The sequence below is a fragment of the Capsicum annuum genome, chromosome 3, assembly GCF_002878395.1.
Source record: "Capsicum annuum cultivar UCD-10X-F1 chromosome 3, UCD10Xv1.1, whole genome shotgun sequence".
NCBI lineage: Eukaryota > Viridiplantae > Streptophyta > Magnoliopsida > Solanales > Solanaceae > Capsicum > Capsicum annuum.
In genome coordinates this window covers 136,115,299-136,129,737 of record NC_061113.1, presented here as the reverse complement: position 1 = coordinate 136,129,737, position 14,439 = coordinate 136,115,299, and positions in this window count along the sequence as shown.

The window sequence follows — 14,439 nt, the reverse complement described above, 5'->3', positions numbered from 1 at the left end:
ATCGATCTTGGATATGACACAGCTTATAGATAACCCTTGGACATTATCAATTTGATACTCTTGCATATTCTCCGGTAAGGATTTAGTTGCGACTTACGGATAACCTTTGAACTATAGATTTTTGGGTGACCTTGCACACTATCCGATTAGGATGTTATTGTGGCTTACGGATAACCTACAAGCTATCAATTCATAGGTGATCTTACACACTATCCTATTTCAAATAATATGACTTATAAATGACCCTCAAATTATCAATTTCTAGGAAATCCTGTAAATCGCTCGTCTTCAGATAGCGACTTAAAGGTGTCCTTTCAAATCATGTTCTCTCAATACATTCAGATGCTGATTCATAAAAGATGAGATATCCTTGACTCCAGTGTTTATTTCTAGCGTGTTTACAGATATTAAATAATGATGATATCCTCGACGCCAGCATTTATGTCTTGCATGTCAACAGATATAAAATACTGATGATATCCTCGACGCTAGCATTTTATGTCTTACGTGTCAACAGATATTGAATGGCCCTCTTGGAAATAATATGAATGGCCCTCTCGGCAATGATATGAATGGCCCTCTTGGCAATGATATGAATAGCCCTCTTGGCAATGGCTCTCTTGGCAATGATATGAAATGACCCTCTTGGCAATTATATGAAATGACCCTCTTGGCAATGATATGCAATCGCCCTCTTGGCAATGATATGAATGGCCCTCTTGGCAATAATATGAAATGACCCTCTTGGAAATAATATGAAATGGCTCTCTTGGCAATGATATGTAATGGCCCTCTTGGCAATGATATGAAATGGCCTTCTTGGCAATGATATGAAATGGCCTTCTTGGCAATGATATAAAATAACCCTCTCGAAAATGATATGAAATGACCCTCTTGAAAATAATATAAATGACCCTCTTGACAATAATATGAAATGGCATTCTTAGTAATGATATGAAATTGCCCTCTTAGCAATTATATGCAATGGCTCTCTTGGCAATGATATGCAATGACCCTCTTGGCAATGATATGAATGGCCATCTTGGAGATTTGAAAATAGTTTTATCTGATTTCGTTTGTCTGCGTCTTGCTTTCTACATGTACCTGTACTCAAGATAGACAATTAGTATAAACAAAGTCATTTTTGCTAGCGACCATTTTTTGAGAAAAATTCTAAATACAATGTTTGTAAAGAAAAGAAGACGTCTTTGTTTGTCTTCCATGATTTCAAGAAATGAGATGGAAAATTCAAAAGGTCATCGATAAATGGGTGTTGAGCCCGCTTTTAGGTTACCAAAAGTACCGTTCCTAAGCACTATATGCTCTGGTATGGCTCCCGACTTGCTTGGGGATTTTTTGAAAGAAATGCTCATTTTTGTGTATCGATCCCTGCATCCACAGAGAAATGATTAGTTTGAATAAAACTACTCAGTGTCAACCTTCTTCGATCCTTGATTTTCTCCTTGCCATCTTTCAGGTGCCCGGTTACATTGGTACCTCCACCTTGGGTCCCTGCTCCTATAGCCGCCTAGGTAATCACTAAGTAAAAGATTTGTAAGGATTTTTTTTTCAAAAGTAGTCTTATTTTTTAGCAAATAGTTTTGAAAGTATCTGTAAAAGCTTTAGAAAATCTCTGTCAGCCATGTCGTGTACTCTCTAAACGAACGTCTTCCTCGTGGCTTTGACTATATCCGACAGATGACTTCCAGAACTCATGATCATTGTCGGAGGGTTCTTCAAATAGTTCTGTCATAGCCAGAAATTGATTCTACCTAGACTTTGTCGCAGTTGGTGGCTTCAAAATCTTGGCTTTAACCTCTGGTGTCGGGGAATTTGAAATATATTCCAGTACTTCGTGAAAATTTTAAGGCCTCCCTCCAAATTTCTGCCCCAGTTTAAAGTAGTCTAAGATGATCTCATCTCGAGTGGATCTGAAGTCTTTGTTGATCTTCATTCTCTTTGATGGACGTTGATCCTCTCTTGTGAATTTTTAAGATTCCTTCTCAAAAATTCTGCCCCAGTTTCCATTTCCTAGGGTTGCGCCTACATATTCCGTTGAAGCAGGAATCAGGTCAAACGTAGTTCAGGACTATGCTAAGGATATATAGAAAAATCTAATGGGTTGACCGAAGAAGACATAGGCTGCCTACGTACCCCTTTTGCTGGGAATTCAGGTCATCACGTAGTTCATACATAAAAAAAAGGATAAATTCTTGTAAGGGGTTGATCGAAGCCGACATAGGCCGCCTACGTATCCCTTTGTTGGGAATTCCAGTCAAATGTAGTTCGTACATAAAATGAAAGGGGTTCTAGGCAATTACACACTAGAAAACAACATTATTACAAAGGCGATTACAAGTAAACTAAGGAAACACAAAAATTATAACATCTTTCAAGCACAATTCTCTTTAGTGCATCAGAATTGATTGGTTTAGTCCACTCTTAACCATCCATCTCCGGTAGGATTAGGGCTTCTCCAGGTTGGGCTTCTTTTGATTTTCACATTCTTCTATACCTTTAACTAATTATTCCTCATCACCTTTTTCTGTTCATCATTATTTTCTTTGCTTTGTTCGTCTAACCCTTGACATGACATGACATTGGCAGGTTTTTAACTTATTGCTAGCAAAATAAACCATGCTAGATAATCATATTTTAAAAAAATAACTTCTTAAATAAAGGGAGGCCTTTTGGAAAATAAATAAAACTATAGCTCATGACCCACACAAATGTGGGCCCATGCCTTTTTGAAAGTTGTAAAACATGAAATAAAAATTTGAGACATAAAAGGGTGGATCACGGGGCCTCCTCTAGATCATCACCAATTTTAAAAACTATTAGTAATTGCCCTTTCATCTACCACGATGGGTGATGGGTTATAAGTGGAGTGGAGGTCCAGTTTTGCAAGGCCTCCCCTAGTGCAATCTTTTTCACCCCACCGGACTTTGGGAAATCATCTGGTATATGATTGCATCCTTCAAACAGATCTCCTATCCCATCCCTAAGACCATCATCATTTGACATCTCATGTATGAGAAATGATTGGTACAAGAGCGGCAAGGGCATAAACAGACTATCCTTTGAATTATCTTCGATCTCATCTTCCTTTATTGGTTGATAATCTATTGTAGGATTAAATGCTTTTTCTGGGACCATAACAGGCTTAATAATTCCTTCCAAATCCTTACTTAAGGTGGCCACAACTTTCTCTATCTTCTCCACCTTTTCTGTTCTTTTGAGTCCTTCTGAATTTACCTTAATAATGGTCTTGCTAGATGCCCATTCACCCTTTATTTCAATCATGTTAACCATAGGTCCCCCATGGTTAGGTAATGGATTACTGTTAATAATATTTGGTGTCGGCGATTGAAGCGTGATGACCTTCTGATCGATCAAATCTTGGATCTTATGTTTTAAGTTAATACAATCCTCGGTAATGTGGCCCGCTACTCCTGAATGATAGGCATAATTTTGATCGGCTTGATAAAATTGGGAGTTGAGATTGATAGTCTTTGGCTGGATCGGTTGCAAATAACCAACTTTCATCAATCTTTCGAAAAGCTGGGTACGACTTTCAGCTAATGGAGTGAATTTTCTAGGAGGCTTCTTTTCAAGGTTTACACGTGGGTGGTTATACTGATTTCGATTATTAGAAGGAGGTACTTAATGATAGTTTGGAGACATTTGGACATCTATTTGGTCATTTGGAAGAGTAGCTTGAGTATGAGGCTGATAATTTAGCTGTGGAACTTGGCACTGGGGTAAAATATTTGGAATTAAAGCTTGACATTGGGGTTGAGTGTAGAATACAGGCTGAAAACTTAGTGACGATGATGAGAAAAAAACATTCTTAGGTTTGAATTTCCTCTTTAACTTATCAATGGAATTAGTAGAGACTGCAGTCGCATCCTCTCTTTTCTTCTTTGAGAATACAGAAGATTCAGATGATGTTGGGGTTTTGGCAATTTTTCCTGTTTGGATACCTTCCTCTAACGATTCCCCAATCTTTACTAAATCTGCGAAAGTTTCTCGGACCACGGATACCATCCTGGTATAAAATTATCCTTCCGGGGCGAGAGAGAAAACCAATACCATTTCTTCCTCAACATAGGAGGTTGTACTTTAGCAACTTCTTTTCTCCAACGAAAGGCGTAGTCTTGAAAACACTTATTATTCTTCTGTTTGATCCGATATAGTGAGTATCGATCAGGGACTATCTCAATGTTAAATACGAACCTGTCAAGAAAACCCTCGGCCAATGCTCTCCAACCAGTCCATTTTTTCAGTTCCTGAGACATGAACCATTCCAAGTCTTTGCCACTTAAACTCCAGCTGAACAAACGCATCAATAATGCTTTATTTTTCCCTACCCCCACTATTTGATGACAATACCTTCTCAGATGGGTCATTGGATTTTCGGTGCCATTGAACATTCAAATTTAGGGTCGTTATACCCTTCTGGTAGATCTACTCCAGGGTAAACACATAAACTATCGTACCTTAAACCGTCGTGGTCCCTTGCTCCATGTGATTTTTTATCCTCGTGATCTCTTCATTCATAGCTAGCAACTTCATTTCAAGCTTGGTCCTCCACTCTTTCTCCTTCTTCTCGTAATGGTCCATCTCGGGATTAGTAAAGGGATTATAGATGTCAGAGGATATGATGGCATGAGGAGGATTTAGAAGGGAGGCTTGATTTTGCAGATGAAAGGAAGTTGGTTGGTATGTGGGGATGACATTTTGAAAATTAGAAAGGTTTTGTGGAATTTGAGAGTAGTTTGGTGGCATCTGAGAAGGATTTTGCGAATTTGGAAACGAATTTGGTGGATTCGGGGATAGATTCGATGGAAGATTTAGTGGTGGATTTTGTGGATTTAGGAGTGAATCTTGCGGATTTGGGAACAAATTTTATTGATTTGCAAATGGGTTTTGGGGATTTGGGAATAGATTCAGAGATAGGTTTTGTGGGGTTAGAGATGGATTTCGTGGATGGTAGACATCTGAGTTATTTTCGTGATTGGTGTTTTGGACAATTTGAGGAGAAGAGATGGATGATGCGTTATTTAGCTGATTCCCAAGAATAGGCGTACTGAGGGAAGGAATTTGGAGTGGAGTATCGTGTCCTCCTGGAGTGAGAGCATTGACAGTGATGGCTAGGTTAGCCAAATCTCGAGTACGATTTATTTCCTCCTGAAGCATTTCTAACTTTCTTGCAAGCTCCGTAATTATCTCACTCTGTTCTGCTATTACACTGTCCCTGATGGTCAATGTTCTGCTATTACACTGTCCCTGATGGTCAATGTGTTTTCTTCGTCATTTCCAGTCACTATTGAATGATGATCAGAGGATGGGATTTTATGCGCTTTTGACTGGGTGAAGTAGGGATGTTCTGCCAGCTTATTTGAACATGGAGTAGTTTTCTATTATCTGTAAAGTAAAACAACTCAAAGGCAGATGTGTTAGTTTCTGTATGTGATAAGTAATGCAAAATATTCGATAAGAAATAACCACGTAGAGTTGTTTGAGTCATAGCCAAATTCATCCATAGGAGCATAGCGGATAAACTTGCCTTTGATCCAAAAAACACACACATAAGCACATAAGATAATTATATTACACAAAACATTATAATAATGCATATCCTAACCGGGGTGACCCTTTTTGAGCCAAGGGTTCAAGCCTAACGATTTTGAAGAAAATATATGCTTCCTTAAAGTCAATCCATTATCCCCCAACTTATATAGACACGAAAAGGGCATAAATGCCTACAAAAAATAACAAAAGAGGGATACAATCTTTAGGGAAAAAGGGAAATAACATGAAAGAAGATAAGGAAATAACATGAAAGAAGATAAGTTCCCACGCAGTGAAAATAGAAAAACTAGCTACCGGAGGCTCCTTCGTCTGTCTTTGCCTTCTTTACCTTGTTCACCTCTTGTGCTATTTGATACCTATTGATGATCAGATGACTCTCGCATAACTGTGCCTTGCTGTCATAAGTCATTTTTCTATACTATCGAGTTGGGAGACCATGCTATCATCCAAATTGATTAAACACTGCCTAGCATCATTAGCCTCTTGCCTAGATCTTTTCAACTCTTTCCTCAACATGCGTATTGTTAAAGTATCTTCTACATGCATCTTTTGGTGTGCGATTTCACTTTTCTAAAACTCATCTTGAAGCCTATGGATTCGGATCTGATGCTCGGATTCTATATCCACGACCCGAGTGGGAACGTTCGGCCTCGGAATTAACGCTCCGACAAGGCTCTTTTTTAACCACTCCTTGTAAGTGTCCCTGACTTTAGGTTCATACCCTATACGAAAAGAGACTTCCGTCCACCTTCTTCTTCTCCATCCATTTATCATGTAGTCTTTGCGTGGGGGCTCGCTTTCATCATACTCGGTGAAGAATCTGAGCATAGAATCGATTTAAGGTGTCTCCTTCTTGATCTCGAATTGCCTAAGAACTCTACCAGGATTGTAGGGACGGGTTCTCCTGAGACCTGGAATCACTAGAAAAGATCACTCACCCCCTCGAATAGTGTATTTCCTTAAACAAAGATAGTTAATGAACCATTGCACATCGTCACCTCTTAATTCTCCAAGAGTCTTAAACCAAAATTCATGAGATGCTTCCCTTTTGAACTTGTGTAAAAACAACCACATATCGTGCGATTCTAGCAAATTCTATCTTGTTTTGTTATCAGGTTGTACCGTTCTAGGGTTTTTCACCAAATGCATCATCATCCACCATTGCAATATAAGGTTGCAGCCTTGAAAGAAATAGTTCTTGACTTGACATCTTCCCAAAGCTCGATATATGTAGGCAATAATCATGGGAGCTAAGTTGTGGAATACCTTTTTAGAATTGTACTTCATTCCAAAGAAGAGTGCATGGGTTACTGAGACAACCCTTGGATGAATTGTGTCATTTTCCCCTTATAGGAACACCATGGTTCCAAGTAGGCCTACCGCGAATGCAAAGGCTCTCGTCTCCTTCCATTTTGCTTTTGACTCAAATTTATGTCCAAATTTGTAAAAAGCATTGAATCTTCCGAACCAACGATACAACTCACGAAAAGTGATATTTGCTCCATCACATTCTCTTATCCAGGTGTCTTCATCAGTTAAAAATACCTCCTTGATCTTTTGACAATACCATACAACTAGGAATAAAATATTCTTATCAGGTTTCTCCCTTCTCTTAAAACACATTTCAGTACTCTCGTAACAAATCAATACCTCTTCAATGGTTGGAGTCAATTCAACATCCCCGAAGTGAAATATCATATTCTGATTATCCCAAAAAGTTGTTAGTACATGGATCATTATAGGCCAAGCGTCCATCTCGGTCAAAGAAGGCAGATACCCGATGTGTGTTCTAACAGTCTTTCTCTCTTCTGCGCTCATGTGATCCCACCATAGTTTCAAAAAATTGCTGGGTTTAATAACTATCTTGAACTTTTTGAGGGAATGCAGTTGAGTCATATCCTACACGAAAACAGGCAAAGATAAGCCTTCCCCGATCCCCAGAGGGTAATGGATTGATTAGACAAGCATATATTTTTTTCAACACATAAATATGATTCGTCTGTAATTGACTCAGGGTCAATAGATGGAGGGCAGCTTTTCTAATGGACCCAATACCCTGCTCGGGTATTGGGTCGTCCTAGGATCATTCCTAAAATAGGGTTTTGGTTTCATTCTATCCTAGGTGGTCTAGAGTGTGTTTGAACACTGGTTCTCAAGCCGACAACTTGTGTTTGAAAATACGAACACCCACCAGACGACTCACGTGCTAATAAACCGTTCGTATTTCCAACATATTTTGGAATTGAACAACAGGGGTCGGGATATCAACGAAACCCTAAAATAGTTTAAATAATACAGGAATGTGCCATGAGATGCGATAATTAAACTTTACAGAATTGAAACACATAAACACATAAATAGTTAATCAAAAGATAAAATCAAACATTTGGTTAGAACCTAATTTCAAAGTCCCCAGCAGAGTCGCCATTTCTGTTTTGCGGAGAAATTTTGACTATTTTTAAAAGAGTCGCCACTTAATTTTGAAAAGAAATTAAGAAACCTTTAGAGAATTACTTCAAACAATTCAAACTAAGAAAATCGTTTAAGTTAGAGATTCTGAATAAGCGGTTCCTATTAATATTTTAGGAAGGTGTTAGACACCTAAAACGTCCGTTATAAGTTGAGGTTAGGAAGTCACTTAACCGTATACTATACAAAGGGAAAGGCGCCGATACGGAGTCACGTCAGCTGTGGATATAGACTAGGCTATAGGGAACGGAGTCTTAAACTATGGACCGAGACTTGTGGTTGTCCGAACTGTTTGAAAACATCTTTAGATTAACTTGTAAAAACATTAATTTGTTGAAAAGTGGTTGCTTTTGGAAAATGACTTGTGTAAAATGAATTTAGGCAATTTAGTAGGGATTTTAACTAAGTCTAAACAAAATGAATAAGCAAATAAACATATAAAAGGGGAAAGGGATGATAAAGTAAAGAGTTTAGACCCTTGGGCCCAAATCGATAAACCCTGTCCCAATCTAATTAGGCTTTCGGCCCATAACCTGTCCTAAACTATCCTTTCAGGCCCATTGACCTAAAATCCGCTCCACCTGTATTAAATTTACAACTTTGGCTTCGAGACCCAAATGAATGAATAAGTGAAATAAATAAATGAATAAATGAACAAAGACAACAATAAAAATAAATAAATAAATAAATGAGCAAATAAATGAAAAAACAAAACTTTCAAGTCCCTTGGCCGCTTCAAAGATGGACTTCAACTCATTCTTCTCCTTTCGTCTCCTTACATCCGTATGCCTCATAATCGGCTTTTGGACTTGATCTCGGAGTTGACTCAATAGAGATAGTGGACATCAATAACCCATGATGAATATGGAAAAGGGAGAGAGTCCATGTGGGACTCAAAAACGGATTCACATGGAAGGAACGAAATAAGGAGATTAATATGCATCCAAAGTGCAGAACACCATATAGATAAATAACATAACAAATTCATAGATAAAAAGAGAACTATTGTAATCCAAAATAACATACCAAACAGTAGGTCAAGATGTAGAAAAGTCAAGGAAAAAGGACATGCGCAATAGGGTAAAGTCATGCAACTATGGTTGTCATCAGTACATAAATAAACATATAAACTAATAAAAAAAAGTTTTAACACTAAATTGGTGAGGATTTCCGTAAGCAAGAACAAGTAAACAATGAGACGTACACTAGAGTTGGGAGTTAAAATAAACCTCATAAGCGACTCATGCATAACTTCGAGTAAGAAAAGAACCCCTTTTTTCGAGGAAATAAAAAAGAGCTTCACACTGTACCATTTCTTTAAAAGGACAGAACTTATTAACATATCTTACCTAAATTTAGCAGCTTGGAAAAACAAACACTAACATACAACGTCAACTTAAGCAAGAATTAATGAAACTTGACCCAAGAACTGTTCAGACAACTAAAAAAAATCATAATTTTTCAAGAAGATAAGTTTGTAAGTTAATAGTATATTTATACTACAGTGAGCGAAGAAGCAACAGATCTCTGAATAATCAAAAGAGTCTTAGTAACTATGGCTTCAAGAATAATTTCACCACCATTCTTCCAATGAACAAAACAAAATAACCAATATAATACCATAAAGCGTAGATAGACATGATGAAACGAAAACAAAAAAGGGAGAGAACGTTTGAAATGAATCAAGCAAAACCTGCCTACCTAGAGTTTTAGCAGAGAAACTATGAAGATGAAACTCGGGTATGATGAGACCCCGTTTCGTCTTCCAAATTTCTTTTCGAGAGAAATCTAAAGAATTTCCTCCCACAAAAGCCTTGTCTCTACATAATTGCTAAGAGCATTTCCTGGAAACGGCCTTACAAAACTCTAAAGAGTTTTAGGCCTTGAAAATTATAACTAGAGAGAGAACCATAAACCCAGCTCAAAGAGAATGCACACCATGTAATGATTTTCAACATCAAAGAGACCTCATCCATTCTCTTTTACAATAAAGCCATTGCATTTCCTCGGGGATCAATCAAACAAAATACCGTCTTAAATCGAAATCAAAAGGGAAATGAAAGACTCAAACTTTGCAATTCCACAACAGAGGGAACCCGACCAGGATATTTCCTTTTTTAAAGAAAGGAGCTGGCAGGGCGTATTATTTTATCCTTCTCCTCTTTCCGACAAACTCAAAAAATGAGTTTTTTAACAGTCAAAATGGTCATCGGAGAATTATAAGATTTTGGGTGCGCTTTTGGACATATCTCATTATTCCCTTTGGCATTGAAAAAGCCAAAGGAACTCTCAAGGCAGGCCAGCTGGTGGTGCTGCCAGTTTAAACAGAAAATAATGATCTAAGACTGTCAAACAGTAATAATGAACGAGTCAACATATCAGTATGGTCCTCCTTCTCATTCAAACGAAATGGCCGTCGAAGGATCCTAGAATTTTGTAGTACATTTCATTATTGGAAATATTTTGGTCATTCTCTTTGGAATTTGAGAAGCCAAAGGAACTCGCAAAGTAGTCCTGCTAGTGATATTACTAACTAAATAGAAAGACAATAATTCAAACAAAACAACATTTAGCAAGCTAGTGAAGCGAGAAATTGAAATAGGAACCTCGATGGAAATCAGTAAGTCAACTCATTAGCAATATACAATACAAAGCAGCAAATTGGAAGCTAATTAGCAATGTCGAAATCAGATAACAAATTATGAAATTAAGACGTGCAAATAAGACTGAAAACTAAAAATTTTAGCGGCTAAACTAGGAGTTTAACATCAAACGTAATCACATGACAAACATTTCCTACATCAGCAGCCAAAGCTAGCATACAAAATCACGAATACGACTACATCAGCTACTCCTAGCAGAACAAGATTACTACTACAACTACATTAGCTACGAAGAAAAAAAGATGAAGAAGAACAGTTACGACTACATCAGTTACGAAGAAAAAGAGATGAAGAAGAACAGTGGTCAAATTAAAGGGAACATAGAGTGTATTTACCTTTTTAAGTGCAGCAAAATGAGACAACGATGTGGTACGGAGATCACGACCCCTAAGAAACTTCTTTACCGTCAACTCGAGACTCTAATTTAGCTGACGAACTTTCAAAACAAGAACAGGATTTCTACTAAAGACTTAATTTTTCTCCAAAAATTTCTTTCTTTTCCTTTCTTCCTTCTCTCTCGGTTTTTCTGAACCAAAATTTCCTTTCTTGTGTTTCTGCCTTTTTGAGAATTTTTCCCCTCTTTTCAGACCCAAAATTTCAAACTCGCTTTTAAAAGAAGAAAGAAAAGAGAAATTTTTACCATGAGAAAGTAAATTTTTACCATGAGAAAGTACTCTTAGCTACCCGAATTTTCCCCTTTTTCCCAAAAATTTTCCCAACCCTAATTTTCAACTCTAGAATCTTCAACCCCTCTAAACAGTGACCCATCGCCTCTTATATAGAAGATAGTATTGGGGTATTTTAGGAAGAAAAATTTGGAATTTGAAATTCAAATTTCTTCTACAGCTTAGATCCCTCATCCACCAATGTGCAGATTTTGGATTTTCTTCATGAAATCCAAAATAGGCCAACCAATAGAGGTTAAGGAATGAAATTTCTCTCACCCACCAATGAGAATTGGGAAAGTGTGTACTTTTTTTTACCATTCAACCCGAAATTCTCAACATCTAGCCGTTGGAACGGACACCTACATATTTTCTAGAGGAATCCTGGACTTCCCATGGTACGAAAATCACATGCCAATCACGTGAGGAGTACAATCGAAGCGAGGAAGGGAAAGGAGGTGGGTTTTGTAATATTATCGGGTTGAAGTTTCATGGATTCGCGGAGTTTGGGTCGGGTATGGGTTGGTGCCGATGTTGTGGCTGGTTGAGAATTTGTTCTTGTTTGTACGCAGCTTTGCTGCTTTGGAGGAGAAGGGAGAGAAATAAGGGAGATTGGGCTGGGTAAAGGAATTTTGGGCTTCTGGATCGAATCTTTTAAAAAGGGGAAAGGACTATTGTCTTTTAAATTGTATGGGCTAATTGTTGGTGAATAGATGGGCCTGGGCAGGTTATTAGTTTAAATTGGGATGGAGGGTTTTGAGGATTAGGGTTAGGATTTTGGATTACAATTTAGGCAATTAACTTTAAATTCTAGTCAATTTGAATATCAATTGGTCAATTTCATCACAATTGGGGCCAATTTGATTTCAATTAGAATCAAATTTAATAAATTGACTAAATCAAATCAAAATTCAATACGAATTAGTGCCTTGTTTAATCTTGAGCTTCTTGATTTGGTAAAATTAAACAAACATTTATCCAAATAAATTATTTTTGAGAGCAAAATTTATTCAAGTTAATACTTTGAAAATCCTTTATTCAGATAAAATAAATGTTGTAATTTTATTTGTAGTCTAAGAAACTCAAGATCAAATTTAGTCATGGAGGGAGAAAAATAGGTGTCAACAACTATCATAAATGGTACGTATGTATCCCCCATCGTAAATACTTTGGGTATATATATGCCCCTACCGTTAGTGTGGGGGGTATATACGGAGGTATATACACACCATTTCATTAACTGTAGGAGTATCCAAAGTATGACGGAGGGTATATATGTACCATTTATCATAGTTCAAAGGTATATTTTTCTCTTTTTCTTAATTTTATGTCTTTTATTTATAATTATATTTTTTTGTGTATTGCTATTTTTTTCCCTCTTTCAGTTACATCTATAGATGTTGTGATGTGTTATTGACCATAATGTTCTTTTTTCGCTTCAAATCTCATTTTATGTCAAAGTGATATGGTACTTTCTTTGAGATTGCTTTATGAAAGTATAGATTTTTGCGAAAGGTGATAAGTATTTGATAAATAGAAATGATCAATTATTTCATTAAGTTTAATTGTGTTTTATATTTATTCTCTTTAAGCATGTACATTTCTAATTTGAGAGCATGTGCATTTCTAATTTAGGATCGTAAAATGAAGGTCAAACCCATCGGCAGCCCCCTAAACTTGGTACGATCTCTCACTTTGGCACCTCAACTGGACGTTGTTCACTTTTGGTACCTCAAGTAGCAATAAACTGTGTCACTTTGGCACCTTTCGACATCAGCATGTGTGTGTGTGTCTCACTCACCGCCAACATGGATAAAACGGTCAATTAATTTGTGCCAACTCATTTAAATTGTCACATCACTATATGCACCTAAAATTATTATTTAAAAAAAAAAGGATTAAAACACATGAAAAGGGACCAATTCTAAAAAGACATTTGTCATTTTCATAAAAATAATTTTTATATAATTAATTTAAATAAAAAATATTAATAACTCCACCCCCACCTTATATTATCTTCCTAACCACCCCACCCCACCCCATATTATCTTCCTCAACCCACCCCACCTCACTCCCAATGTTTTCTTTTTCTTTTTTCTATTCATGCATTTTTCTTTCATTTTCTTTCATACCCACTATCAAATTTTCATTACCACCATAGCATCACAATCACTAAACTCCACACAACCTTAACCTCCATTAATGAAGGTTGAATTTTTCAATCCATCGTTTTACTCATCCTTTATAGATGTTTCTGGAAGCTTGAATTCTTTGAATCATTTGGAAAATGTAAATGATTTACTTATCTTCTTGAAGAAAGAAACAAACACGCAGTGACATTTTTGAATTCTTTTAAAAAAAAATTCTTTTTTTTTTGTTTGTCTTTTTTGCTTATGTGAAACTGTAAAAGAGAGTGTGAACGAGAGAAAATAAAGAAGAAGAGTGGAGTGGGCTGGGGGTGGGAGTGAGAGCTGCCAAATAGAGAAGAAGACTTGGGGTGAGGGTTGCCGGGGAGATGGGTGGTGGTGGAGAAGATGACTTTGGGGTTTGGGGGGTAGGGTGGGAGTGGAGGTTGGCTGCCAAATAAAATTAAATAATTTTATAATTATTTTAGAAAATGTCACGTGTCATCAATTAATTGGTTCTTTTAATTTAATTGTGTATATATATTAATGAATTGGATAATTATGTCATTAATTGCTATGTATATATATTGTTACTGATTTGGCTAAACAACTTTAATAATTTAAAAAAAAATTAAAGATAAAAAATTATGAAAATACCCCTTAAAAATTATGAAAATACCCCTAAAACGCGCTTAATACACTCTCTTTGTTGAATCGGCAAAAGGTGTCAAAGTGACACAATTTATTGCTACTTGACGTGTCAAAAGTGAACAACGTTCAGTTGAGGTGCCAAAGTGAAAGATCGTGCCAAGTTTAGGGGTTTGCCGATGGATTTGGCCTAAAATAACATAGTGAGTATTTTATGATAATAAGCTATGTATATGAAATGGTATCATAATTAGTTAAGGTAAAAAAAAAAAA